Below are 15368 nucleotides of genomic sequence, written 5' to 3' on the forward strand. Positions count from 1 at the left end.
GTGGAGGAAAAACAGCAAATCGTGAAATTAGAGTGAATATGAAGGGATTTTGCTATTTTTTTTCCAATGGAGCTCAATGATGGATAACCAAGGAATGTAATTGTCGCTGAAAAATGCAAAAAAAAACAGAATGAAGCTGGAGACTTTAGATGTTCCTTCTAACTCTAACATTGGAAATAATTCTTCTCCTATCGAACTGAGCAATCTTTTTGAAATTTTGAGTAACCTTCAGGGGATCAAGGTTTCATTTCAGATTGCCAGAAGGGGTGACTGCAGTGTTTTGCCGGCAGAGATGTCCTACACAGTTGGCACAATATCTGCTCTTAAATTTTTCATAATTTTTAACAATCATATATAATTCATTTAGTTAGTGCAACTAATGGATGGATATTAAAGCTTTCGAAATGTCACTTCGATCTGTCAAAATAATACACACCGGAGCCACGCGGGTGCGTGAACAGCAAATACACCGCCCAACAAACATTCACTAGTTGAACAAACATCAGTGTGATGATTTAATTCAGCGCTGTATTGAATTATGTCTGTACTATTTCTTATCACAACTTCTGTTCAAGCTTTGTTCACACAATTTTGGCGAAGTTATACAACTACATCATCTCATTTTGAAAAACAACTTTATTAACTGATTCGTTAAACCTTTAATAAGCATTTTACTAAGCCTCAATTCAGCTACTTGTGAATTCTTCGAAAATAATAACGCATAGAAGGTAACATCAGTAAGATCTTTAATGAACGTATTTTGAAGCAATTGCTATTTTCATATAATCATTTTAAAATTTTCCTAAATCGGGTCTCGAACTGCTGTCATTTGATCATCCGCCGATAACGTTGTCATCCGCGCCATCCTTGATTTGTTAGATATGGCTCACTCAATGCATAACATAAATAATCTTATTGCTGAATATGAATCATAATTGGACTCTTATTCAATAAGTCGATCTGTCAAACTACAGTTTGTTAATAACTGTACAATTTTTTATTTCAACCATTGTTCAACCAGTCATAACCATCGCACACTAGGAAAATACGTAAAAATAATGTCGATAAACGATAAAATAAAATCCGTCCCCAAATCAATGTATATTCTGCCTTCCTCAGAATCTTTTGACAATCGGTTGCGATATGAGTGTCAAATGCTAAGATAATTTAAATTATTTAGCCGCAAAAGAGATCAACATCCATTCGATAATATTGGGATTCCACATCAAAGATTCAATAATTTTCCGATGTTATTCAACCATATTCAACGGCGTTATGTCCGGCTTTTAGTAAATTTAGTTCCGCATGATTGCATGAATGCATGATTTTTTTATTGCTCCAGCAGTTTTGTTCGTTATAATCTCCGACAGTTTAATAAATCACGAAAATAAAAAGCATGTCTTGAAAATAAATCATTATTTTTCTATAAATTAAATTTCCCAGATCTAGAACCCAGATTTTCTTTCAAACTGAAAAAGCATGTTTTTTCCCACTGTGCGATACATCAGATAAATTTGAAATCCAATGGTAAAGAAGGACAAAGGTTAAGAAGGATGTCTAATGCCTGCTTATTAACTTACTATTTAAACTCAATTCGACCACCCTTTCAGAGCATCACATCATAGTCGAACAGAGAACTTTAAAAAATCATTAGTTCAGTACATTGTTAAACTTCCCCAATGTGCTGAAATGTGATAAAACGAAAACGTAAGTTCGACTTCAAATAAAGGTAGTAAACAAATAAATAGGCCATGTCGAATATTAGTTACATTAAATGCTGAAATGAAATCTGTCTAGCAAACTATTCAGCATCCATTTTATTCAGCTACAAAGATCAAAAATAAACAATAATTCAACCTAGATGCTTATTTGTAGCTTGTCGTTGTTTGTTGGGCGGCGTGTAAAACACGCCGGTGTATTTGCTGTGCGCGCACTTGCGTTATTTGGCGTGCACTATTTTGTCATATTGATGTGACATTTCTAAAACTCAAATATCCATCTATTAGTTGAACTCACTGAATGAATTTTATATGATTGTTAAAAATTGTAAAAAATAAAAGAGCGAAATGTTTGCCAACTGTGTAGGACATCTCTGTTTGCCGGGATCCGTTGGCGATCGCAAACGTCTTCTTCAGTATGTAACTGAGAAGTGCCATAAATTCTTCACGTACGACGACAAAACTGAGCGATTGTTCAAAGTTGTCTGTGATGAAAAATCACTGGATGAGATTAAAATTGAAATTTCTCAATTACTTGGATTTTCACCAGACCAAATAATTAAGATGAAAAAGAAATCTCGCTCTGATACTTCCCAGATGGTTATTTCTTCGTGAACTAAATAATATGAAAAGTTTGGAAAAGGCCTATATTATGTCCCATGTCCGTGTTACATGGGAACATTTCCGCAGGCCTGGGGGAAATTTCCAAAACCCCATTCCCATTCCGTGCGTGCCAAAAGTGAGGTCACGGAACTAAACATTGCCACACGGATGCTAAATGCATGATTTGTGGTGGAACTTCTCACGCCAAGGATCCCAGATACACAGGGTAAACATATTTCAAACGCTCAAAATCCGCAATCATTTGTCGGTCGAGCAATTCATACCCACCACAATCAACGAACAAATTGTGCTCCTACCTCTCACCGGGTAACGAACAGTTCGTCGAATTCTAATTTTTCAAATATACCTACCTATGCAAGCATCGCTGCAGACAGACAAAATTTCATTTCTGAAAATTTACCGGCAATGAATGATTTTCATACCCATTCATCAACGGAAATTAACGTTCTTTCTGACGAATCCGGTAGCAAGTCTGCTTCCTACTTTGATTTTTAACCTTCGGGGACTCGCGCCGTTGTAAAAAGTACAACACCTTCGAAAAAGCACGCTTCTCGTTCACTACAGAAGCGGGACTGCGTGAGCGGTCTAGGACCAAGCGAGTCCCGGAAGGTTAAATGAACAATTGCATCACATTATTGATGCAATGTTCAAAGCAAATACCAAAACTGAAGCTGTTCAGGTTGGTATCAAATTTACTCAAAAAAATTTTATTGGACTTCGTTTGAATGGATCCAAATATTTTTTTGAACATATTAAATTGGAATGCCCGCTCTTTAAAGGGTAAGGAAGATGAATTATTCAACTTCCTAGCAGTTCATAATGTACACATTGCCATTATAACTGAAACATATTAAAAAGCTGGACTCTCCATCAAAAGAGATCCAAATTATTTTATTTACCGCAATTAACGTCTTGACAGCGCCTGTGGTGGGGCCGCCATTGTCATTAATAGACGTATCAAGCATAAATTATATTCTTCGTTTGAAACCAAAGTTTTCGAAACCTTGGGAGTTTCTGTTGAAACAAATTTTGGACAATTCTCTTTTATTGCTGCCTATTTGCCATTCCAGTGCAATGGGCAGGAAAGGAATTTGTTGAGAGCTGATCTTCAAATTCTAACTCGCAACAAATACAAATTTTTCATAATTGGTGACTTCAATGCCAAACACCGTTCATGGAATAATGCTTAAATCAATTCCAACGGTAAAATTTTATTTGAAGATTGTTCTGCGGGATATTATACTATGCAATATCCCATTGATCAACTTGCGTGGCCAATTGGTAACTCATGCTGATTTTCACTCTGATCACCTTTCTGTGACGTTTGAAATGAGCAAAAGAACTGATAACTTTTGACTGTCAAATCCATACAAATGAATCAAAACAAAATCACAGCATAAATTTGAAAACTGACACCATAATGTGTTTCAATGGGTGTTGATTTCTTTTAATCCGGAAAATTTCGAATTAGCGAGATCCGGACTAACGGGTCGTCGGATTAGCGAGGTCCGGATAAGCGGGGGGATACTGTAATTGATCTAGCGAAGATACACTGAAAAAAACTTTGTAGTAGAAATAACAATTTTATGGTAAAATTAAGAACGCTTAATTTTACCATAAATGTAGTAAATCTGATTGATATTATTTTTAATTTCACCACAAAAATTGTTATTTAGCATAGACTCAAACAAAATAGTTGATTTTACTATACAATTTTACTATATTTTCAGTAAGAATAACCATGTAAACGGTTGAATATACTATTTTTATAGTAAGATAGACCATATTTTAGTTATTTTAAGACGACTGGCACTTCGGTTGAAAAACGTCGGTACTGACTGTTCTCAATATTACCCCTAAAATGGTAGTTTCTACTATAAAACTTTTCTCAGTGTAAATATTTAGGACTTCTGCTACACGGGTAGAAAAAAGTACCTAACTTTAGGTACTTTTTTTTTCTCTTGCATCTCCCTCCCTCTTCCCTTTGTTGTTATAAAATGAAGAGCAAAACCACTCAACAAGGGCAGTAAAGTGGGTAATCTCATGTTTACAAAAGTTGAGTGAAATTTACCAAAAATTTTGGGTAGTTGCTATTTAAAATTAAGTATATTTTATTTAGTATTAAGTGAACTTTACTTAATTTCAAGAAAAACTAACTTAATTTTGGGTTCCCACACTAAACCTTCGATTTGAGTGAAAAGTACCTAATATTAGGTACTTTTTTCTAACCGTGTAGATTAAAAATTACCTTTAAAAAATCACATTGAAGGCATTCAAGCCAAATGTAACAAATATATTAAGTGTCTATATCCACTTATAAACAGAAAATCAAAACTTTGTCTTAAGAACAAACTTTTGATTCACAAACACATTTTTAGACCAGCCATGTTGTATGCTGTGCCAATATGGACTAGTTGCTGCAATACCAGAAAGAAGGCACTTCAGAGGATTCAAAATAAAATTTTGAAAATGATTCTAAAGTTGCCTCCGTGGTATAGTACCAATGAACTTCATAGAATTTCTAATATTGAGACATTGCAACAAATGTCCAACAAAATAATTTCCAACTTTAGACAAAAATCGTCGCAATCTTCTATTGCAACGGTTAGCTCCTTGTACCCTTAATATAAATTAGGTTAGGGTTAGTTTAAGTTAAACACATTGTAATTCCTAAATGGTTCAATTCAACCAGAGAAAAATACTAACTGCCAGAGGCAATTGAAATGTATTAATAATAACTAAAAATATAATATAGCAAATAAGGATGATAGTGTTAAGAAAACACGGAACACCTAGTCTAAGAGATGAATGCATGTGTTAGATAATTAGCAAAAAAAAATAAAAAAACTAGAGGTCTGCAGTTTGTATCCATATACCAAAAACCAAGTAGTTCAGTTGTAATACGCCCGAGCAATAAAAGCCGCGGACGGGAATGGGAGGTGCTACCCAAATGGTCCGGTACCCTATTGTCACCAACCAATCTACCTTACAAATGATCCTATACCAAAAACCTAATAATATTCATAAGTTAATGAAAAGTATAAGTTTTTGCCTTTCTCGTATACAAAGTATACGTAAAGGCTATATGTTCGCTCCAAAAATGAATTTTTAATGGGAGGCCCATAGAAGTCGAAGGATGATATTTGAAAAACCCAGATTAATTCACCTAGCAGTGATGGTGCCTTTCTCGTGCGAATGAAAAATAGTATTATGGCCATAACATGCGAACAAATCGGTTAAGGATAAGTGCCCGAAAAATGAGTGACACTTTTTACGCGATTATTCCGTAAAAAAAAAGTATTTTGGCTAACCGATCCCATAGTCCGATCCGGCCAATTTTCAATAGGAAACAATGGGACAGGATCCTGCGTCGAATGCTGCGAATGCTACATTTTGGTACGTGTGGTGCGCGTCGATCAGTATACATATAACACTATGGGTCCCCGAGCCTTCTATAAAAAGTTTGTTTTTGGAGCGATAGTATAGCCTTTACGTATACTTAGTATACGAGAAAGGCAAAAAATTAACGAGAAAGCATACGGATAAAATTTTCAAACTCTTCTCGAAAATTCTAGAAGCAATTTAATTAAAACGGTTAACTTAACGACTTTTCGTACAGTGTGTATAAAGTGCAATATCACAAAATAAAATTCTATACAATATGACAAAAATCCAACCCCGTACTGCTAACCGTTTTTAATTAAATTACTGCTTCAAGAATTTTTGAGAAGAGTTTTAAAATTTTGTTTGTAGGGTAAGGCACCCGTACATCGCCCTTCCCCACCCTTGAAAATTTTCTTGAAAACTAGTTGTTGTAAACAGGTTTTTTCATCCTTCTATTGAACAATTAGTAGAAAACTTGAAATTCGAAAAATTAAAATTTTAAAATCGGTTGGCGAATACGGAGGGAGCGTGATTCTGGGTGCCTTACCCTATGCTTACCGTTCATTTTTTTTTTTCAAATGCCATTCGTTCTACTTCTTCTTCGTGCAACAATTCCAGATGTACCCAGATTGTTCATGCTGTTTCACTCACACTGATGCAAAATCAACCCAAATTTGTGAAAAACCGTGGTTATTCAAAAGTGAGTAACAACTGGTTTTTCATCAATTTGAGTCGATTTGGCAGCAGTGTGAGAGAAAAAACATGAAAAATCAGAGGTACCGTTGAAGAATAAAAAATCATGGTTTCGGTTTATAATTATATGTTCCCGGTGTTCTTCCGCTGCCATGCGGCGACGCTAACCTCAAAATCACAAAATGGCGGTTTTAAATAAAAGTAGTTCAATCAGAACTCACCCTTTGAACTATTCCTTTTTTAATGAGGAATTCCTGTTTAGCCAGCTTAATCCGAGCCAAACGCTCCTTTGATGGCGGCATTGTTATTAAAATTCAACTTCTTCCACTAACAACTATTTTAATTAAAAATAATTTATATTTAAAAGGTTTCTGCCACCGGCGTATGAACACTACTCCACGAATGAAATACAACTCGAAGGTGCAGCCCAATGACTTAGATACTAAGGTGAGGAGGAGGACCAAATGCAAGCGTATTAGTGGATAATGAAAAATGTAAACAAAAATGTTGACGTACATAATTGCACGGATTCTTAAAGAAGCTCGTCCGAATGTAGTAGTGAGAGCTTACACAGAATATGGATTTTCTCACCTTAGTATCTAAGCTCGTTGGGTACAGCCAAATCAGGTTGTACGCAAAGGTGCGACATTGAACTACGTACACTCAGAAATAGGCCTTTTCATGTGACACTGCCGAGACTGATGCTACACGGAAGAAATAAACTACCCAAAAGTGAGTTCAATTCGCTTTGACGCAGCCGCGCTGTTGCCATCTAGCGGCGACGGACGTGTGCGTGAAATCACTGTTTTTCAACATGGTGAAGTATAGGAAGTATATTTTAAAATGCTTTGAAAATGTTATTAACAGTGATTATGTTGAAAACTTTTAAATACGTAGGGTTAGAATTTTGAAAAAACTACATGTTAGGTTCCTTATCTACACATGTTTTTAATCAAAATAATTCAACTTTCGTGTTACCTATATGAAAGTAAATTAAATTTCTAACCCAAAAAAGTGAACAATTTTAGGCTAAAATGTGTTTTAACGCTTTAATAAGCATTTTAAAATTGACGTCCTATATCCCTTGCTGGGTGAAATAAAAAAGCATCAGCCGGCCCCCATTTTGTTTTCTCGCTTTCGTCAGGGCCAATTCACCCAACCTCGAACATCCGCACACCCAAAAAAATCTGCACGTTGTTTCCACCTGAAAAAGTACGTAGATTTTTTCCACCTGAAATTAACGTAACTTTTACCTGATTTTTCGATAGAATTTTCATTCTACGTGAAAATCAGGTAAGCTCTACCTGAGTTTTGGATAGAATTCACCGGACACTTAAGTTTCACCTGAATTTTCTGAAGCATTTGCTGTTACGTGTGCAAGAAAAATGTATCTGAAAATTCAGGTGGAAACAACGTTTAGATTATTTGGAGTGTACACTGTAAACCCAGCAATACACATTAAATTATTCGATGGTATATGAAGCTGTCAAAATAATGGGTACTTCAAAATTTAGTATAATGCGTATTTTTACCCCCTTTCTAAAGAAAATTATTTCACCCAATAAAGGGTAAAAATCAACTTTACGTCTTGATGGTGAATAAACGCAGAAGGCTGAACCAATCTCCAGCAAACGGAATTAACGTGAGTACTATCTTCATTTTATTTAGATTCGCAGGATAATATTGAAGAATAACTTTTGATTAATTTAGCTAACTATTCTTCTATGCATTTGTCGAAATGCGAAAGCCAGAGAACACCTTGCCGTTTTATGGCGGAATCCCGCGTCAGGAACTGTTGGCGCTACGCTACGGAAGCTCATCAATTTGTTCTGATTTAACGCCGAGAATGTACAAATTTAGATGATGGCTTAGTTTACTAGTGAAATAGCGCTACTTACGCTAACTACAAATGTATCATACTTGATGTACAATTATGTTTATTATGCACACTAATAAAAATGCAATGCTAAAATTTATTCCGAATCCAACAATACTATTATAAGGTAAAGGGAACTCATTTTTATGTTAGAGGTTAAAATGATCATGCCACACCCTATACCAATTATAGAGTAGGTTATAACACATATTTGTGGGAAACATTTTATTTATGCATGTGAACATACACAGGAAAAAATTACGGTTACTATTTTGAAGACTACGCCATGTTTTTAAAACAACCACAAATTTTCAGTTAAATTAACCACGCATTCGGACAAATTCACCACTGATTCAGTTCATGCAACAACATTCCACCAGGACCACAGTTGATTTTAACTGCGCGCATGGTAAAATCAAACGGGTTCGTTGTCTGCTGAAAATCGTCGGTGCGTATTCTTAAATTAACCCTCGGAATGGTAGTTTCGACCGCAACATTTTTTTGCGTGTATAAACAATATTAATAATTTAATTTTATTGGCATATCGGTCTCGATGCTGCTCGTATAGAGGAAGGGAGCAGCGTGTGTGCGAAAGCAGATGGGAAAGAAACGGAGTTATCGAATGTTATCGCTAGGCAGCGACAAGTGTGAAAATGGTTGAAAGGTGTTGAAGTATGCGAGGGCCATTTGAGAATAATTAAATTATCGAAGCGTCCGTCTTTGCCGTACATCCTTTCTGGGGATGGCTCGGGCAGTGAATGAAAGTCACTGTTACCGAGACTGGCAAAAACGGAGGCAACGATACGCATATTTATTATTCGGCTAATACTTAATTAGTTCTAGCGATCGATGTTCATCATTTGGAGAATCATCGATGGTCGTGTATGGTTTGTACACATTGCACCGAGTCTCTCCCGATGCCACCATATGATGCTATTGGAACCACAATTCTTATTTACGCGCCAAATCATTTCTTATTAGACAGAAGCTGTACGACCGTGATCAGTTTAATTTAATTTTATTGGCATATCGGTCTCGATGCTGCTCGTATAGAGGAAGGGAGCAGCGTGTGTGCGAAAGCAGATGGGAAGAAACGGAGTCCAAATGTTATCGCTAGGCAGCGACAAGTGTGAAAATGGTTGAAAGGTGTTGAAGTATGCGAGGGCCATTTGAGAATAATTAAATTATCGAAGCGTCCGTCTTTGCCGTACATCCTTTCTGGGGATGGCTCGGGCAGTGAATGAAAGTCATTGTTACCGAGGCTGGCAACGATACGCATATTTATTATTCGGCTAATACTTAATTAGTTCTAGCGATCGATGTTCATCATTTGGAGAATCATCGATGGTCGTGTATGGTTTGTACACATTGCACCGAGTCTCTCCCGATGCCACCATATGATGCTATTGGAACCACAATTCTTATTTACGCGCCAAATCATTTCTTATTAGACAGAAGCTGTACGACCGTGATCAGTTTAATTTAATTTTATTGGCATATCGGTCTCGATGCTGCTCGTATAGAGGAAGGGAGCAGCGTGTGTGCGAAAGCAGATGGGAAAGAAACGGAGTCCAAATGTTATCGCTAGGCAGCGACAAGTGTGAAAATGGTTGAAAGGTGTTGAAGTATGCGAGGGCCATTTGAGAATAATTAAATTATCGAAGCGTCCGTCTTTGCCGTACATCCTTTCTGGGGATGGCTCGGGCAGTGAATGAAAGTCACTGTTACCGAGACTGGCAAAAACGGAGGCAACGATACGCATATTTATTATTCGGCTAATACTTAATTAGTTCTAGCGATCGATGTTCATCATTTGGAGAATCATCGATGGTCGTGTATGGTTTGTACACATTGCACCGAGTCTCTCCCGATGCCACCATATGATGCTATTGGAACCACAATTCTTATTTACGCGCCAAATCATTTCTTATTAGACAGAAGCTGTACGACCGTGATTAAATTTTATTTAATTTTATTGGCATATCGTTCTCGATGCTGCTCGTATAGAGGAAGGAAGCAGCGTGTGTGTGAAAGCAGATGGGAAAGAAACGGAGTCAAATGTTATCGCTAGGCAGCGACAAGTGTGAAAATGGTTGAAAGGTGTTGAAGTATGCGAGGGCCATTTGAGAATAATTAAATTATCGAAGCGTCCGTCTTTGCCGTACATCCTTTCTGGGGATGGCTCGGGCAGTGAATGAAAGTCACTGTTACCGAGACTGGCAAAAACGGAGGCAACGATACGCATATTTATTATTCGGCTAATACTTAATTAGTTCTAGCGATCGATGTTCATCATTTGGAGAATCATCGATGGTCGTGTATGGTTTGTACACATTGCACCGAGTCTCCCGATGTCACCATATGATGCTATTGGAACCACAATTCTTATTTACGCGCCAAATCATTTCTTATTAGACAGAAGCTGTACGACCGTGATCAGTTTAATTTAATTTTATTGGCATATCGGTCTCGATGCTGCTCGTATAGAGGAAGGAGCAGCGTGTGTGCGAAAGCAGATGGGAAAGAAACGGAGCCAAAAGTGTTATCGCTAGGCAGCGACAAGTGTGAAAATGGTTGAAAGGTGTTGAAGTATGCGAGGGCCATTTGAGAATAATTAAATTATCGAAGCGTCCGTCTTTGCCGTACATCCTTTCTGGGGATGGCTCGGGCAGTGAATGAAAGTCACTGTTACCGAGACTGGCAAAAACGGAGGCAACGATACGCATATTTATTATTCGGCTAATACTTAATTAGTTCTAGCGATCGATGTTCATCATTTGGAGAATCATCGATGGTCGTGTATGGTTTGTACACATTGCACCGAGTCTCTCCCGATGCCACCATATGATGCTATTGGAACCACAATTCTTATTTACGCGCCAAATCATTTCTTATTAGACAGAAGCTGTACGACCGTGATTAAATTTTATTACATTTTATTGGCATATCGTTCTCGATGCTGCTCGTATAGAGGAAGGAAGCAGCGTGTGTGTGAAAGCAGATGGGAAAGAAACGGAATCAAATGTTATCGCTAGGCAGCGACAAGTGTGAAAATGGTTGAAAGGTGTTGAAGAACGCGAGGGCCTTTTCATTTGAGATTAATTAAATTATCGAAGCGTCCTCGTCTTTGCCGTACATCCTTTCTGGGCTCGGGCAGTGAATGGAAGTCACTGTAAAAACGGAGGCAACGATACGCATATTTATTATTCGGCTAATACTTAATTAGTTCTAGCGATCGATGTTCATCATTTGGAGATTCATCGATGGTCATGTATGGTTTGTACACATTAAATATGCGAATAATAAATATGCGTATCGTTGCCTCCGTTTCTGCCAGTCTCGGTAACAGTGACTTTCATTCACTGCCCGAGCCATCCCCAGAAAGGATGTACGGCAAAGACGGACGCTTCGATAATTTAATTATTCTCAAATGGCCCTCGCATACTTCAACACCTTTCAACCATTTTCACACTTGTCGCTGCCTAGCGATAACATTTGGACTCCGTTTCTTTCCCATCTGCTTTCGCACACACGCTGCTCCCTTCCTCTATACGAGCAGCATCGAGACCGATATGCCAATAAAATTAAATTAAACTGATCACGGTCGTACAGCTTCTGTCTAATAACAATATTAATAATTTCTCATAGTTGAGATTGATATATAGGTTCACATATATTCTTTACCTTTGAATGGCTTTACTCCACTCTGTTCGTACCATCATCCGCAGCAAAAGCATTTTTCACAAGGTGATTAATCATATATTTTTTACATTAATTCCTAGCAGATTGAAGCTTTCTGTTAAACTTCTGCAGTAATTTTCCTCGAAGAACCTGGATGAAAAACTCTCAAGTTATACGCCGGTTAAAGTTCATGAAGAACTAGAAACCGACAAACTTAAAAACGCCAAGGAGCAAACATGGAGGAGCTGCAGCTAAAACGCTGCTGCTCTGAAAATCAGAATCGACGAGAAATCCCGGCCACTCTAATCAACAGTTTAAACGGGGAATCCCTTTCCGGAAGTGTTGATTGTTGTGGCAAAGGGAAATAAAATCTTCTTGATGGCTATTGCGCACGCACGAAAACGGTCACGGATGTAGTGTAGAGCTGATTACTCCTGATAGTTTATACCCGTTTCTATCACGCAGCTGGTCGTGGTTTGTCGGCTTACGGAATTTCATCCATTATCCATTCCAGTTAAGAATTTATGATGCGCGGAGCTAAAACTACAATCAAATGTATAATTTTGAATGAATAAATTCTCCGTCCTCTAAACATTTGAGGTGTGTCTTTTTATTCCAAATAAATATATAAACAATATTGATTACCTTTTGCATAAGTTTTATGGTTTTAAATATAAATTTTATTTGTATAATGGAAAATAAATTTCATTGACCTCACACATAAATTGTATTTGTCAGCGCTAACAAACTTCATGTACTTTTGAACATAGCTTTTATTTCACAAAGATTTGATATTATATATGTCTCTAACACGCAGAAAAAATTACGGTAGACTCAAACATATTCTAGGTGAAATTAAACATAAATATGGTTATGAACAATCATATTGTCGCAATCAAAACAAACGTTAATTATGTTTGAATCCAATATACATTCCCAGTTGCTTCAATCAGCGTATTGTTTAAAGCAAACATACATATTATTGTTTTGGTTCGGCCGCTAAAAATGTTTCCCTATCAATTCCACCAATATTCATATTCTGGTAGCATCAGTCTAGCAGATTTCACATATGCGCACGTTCATACTTCATTTACTTACCTTTTTGTACCTAAATTCATCCTCATCAACAATTTAGAAGTATTGAAAAATATGCTTCCACTCTTTTGCTGCTTTGGTGCAGCTTCCGAGTTTTTATTTACATCTGTAAGAGCTAGCTAGGGGCTGCTCACTACCCGCATAGAAAAAAAAATACTTCGCTTATTACACAGATTATAAACACATTTTAATACACACAGTTAATATTCACGTTGCTCTTCATTGACATTAAGACCATAAATGCTTTTCAGTATTGTATTATTAACTACATCATTTGCACAACAATACATATGGTTAAAGTTCAGAGAACAGTTGATGAATGATTGTATAAAATCCGTCTATCATTTTTTTCGACTTTTTCCATCCCGTGCACAGTTTTTTTTTTGTTTAAAAAAAGTTTATTTCAAAACCCGTGTAGTGTGTGGTGTGAGATTTTTACCGGATGCTTTGTCCAGAGTGTATTATATATAGAGTTACGCAAAGAGTGAAGCCAAATCTACCTATTGAACTGTCAAACCGTCTACCTATTGAGCAAAGTAAACAAATGCTAGTTGGTAAGGCGGAAGTATTGTTATCGCCTAATGATTATTATGGAGAATTAAAACGCATGAACTGAAATGTATTAGATTTGTTCTAGAAACAGCTTCAAAAAACTTCAATACACCCCCCCAATAAAGTAGCAACAAGAAACTCACGTGTTTGCACTCTGTGGGTGACTTGGTTATCAAATTAAAAAGCTTTAACAGTGAACACTCCCGTGAAGTCACTTTAAGGGTTGAACAAAAATGAAAGTTGCAAACAGAATAACAAGAAGATCATTCAGAATAAGTGTAAGAAGATCCTCTTTGCGCAACTCTATATAATAGACTCTGGCTCTGTCCAAGTCGCAGCAGAGTCTCAGCCAAGCCGGCAGCAGCAGTTCCAGCTCTAGTTCCTGACTCGATAGCACTTCCTCGCAGCTGCTGAAGACCACCAAACTGCTGGCCAATTTGGACTGGTACATGGATCTGGTAGACAAACAGCAGAAGAATGGTGGCGGGAGCAGTGGAAGTGGAAGCAGCACCACCGTGATCGGGGATGGCAATGGGAATTCTGGCAGTGCCGTTCGGGGTATCGGTAGCGTGGAGTATTCTGGACACGATCGATCAAGGAATTCGTGCCGGTCACATTTAGTTACACACCCCCGCAGGGTAGTAATAAATCCATTGGGAATAGCAGCAGTGCCGGCACCGCGACCAACAACTCCAGCAAACACCATCACCTGATTGCATCTTCTAGTCAAGCCTCTGGTGGGCTCCTGGAAAGCAGTGCTAATGGCGGCAGTTTGAACATGAACGGTGGCGGCGGTTTCGGTGGCCACATCGTGGTGCTCTCGGATCTGGACTCGAACGACGATAATCATCTGAGCTTCTTGGAACCGATAATCACGATAATCATCTGAGCAAAAATGGAACCGGAATAGGTAGGGATAGGCGTTGCTGAGAAAGAGGCTGAGAACCGCGAGCTGGTGTCTATTTTATTTTTTCAGGTACGCAAAGTACCAATGGTGCAATGGTTTTAATTTATAATTAAATTTTCAATATAAAGGATTGGAAATAATCTGTATAAAGATGTCATATATAAAAATTGAAAGAAATTGAAAATAATTATCTAAGACAATAATTAATCTTTGCACAAATTCTCCTGATATGCTTCAATTATAACTTCAAAATAAGACTTATTGTTCGAATCTCCTAAAGTGGATGATATCTCAACATTATGTTGTACAAGGGGCGGGACGCTGAGCACAATGTGGGTACGATGGGCAGGACATGTTGCAAGAATGCCGGACAGCAACCCTGCAAGATGGTGTTCGCTTCCGATCCGGCAGGTACGAGACGGCGTGGAGCGCAGCGAGCGAGATGGGCAGACCAGGTGCAAAACGACTTGGCGAGCGTGGGGCGTATCTGAGGATGGAGAGATGCGGCCTCGAACCGTGCATTGTGGCGTCAAATTGTTGATTCACTTATGCAAAAGGTAATCAATATTGTTTATATATTTATTTGGAATAAAAAAGCACACCTCAAATGTTTATAGGACGGAGAGTTTATTGATTCAAAATTATACATTTGATTGTAGTTTTAGCTCCGCGCATCATAAATTCTTAACCGGAATGGATTATGGATGAAATTCCGTATGCCGACAAACCACGACCAGCTGCGTGATAGAAACGGGTATAAACTATCAGGAGTAATCAGCTCTACACTACATCCGTGACCGTTTTCGTGCGTGCGCAATAGCCATCAAGAAGATTTTAT

The sequence above is a fragment of the Armigeres subalbatus genome, unplaced genomic scaffold (assembly GCF_024139115.2).
Source record: "Armigeres subalbatus isolate Guangzhou_Male unplaced genomic scaffold, GZ_Asu_2 Contig1961, whole genome shotgun sequence".
Taxonomy (NCBI): domain Eukaryota; kingdom Metazoa; phylum Arthropoda; class Insecta; order Diptera; family Culicidae; genus Armigeres; species Armigeres subalbatus.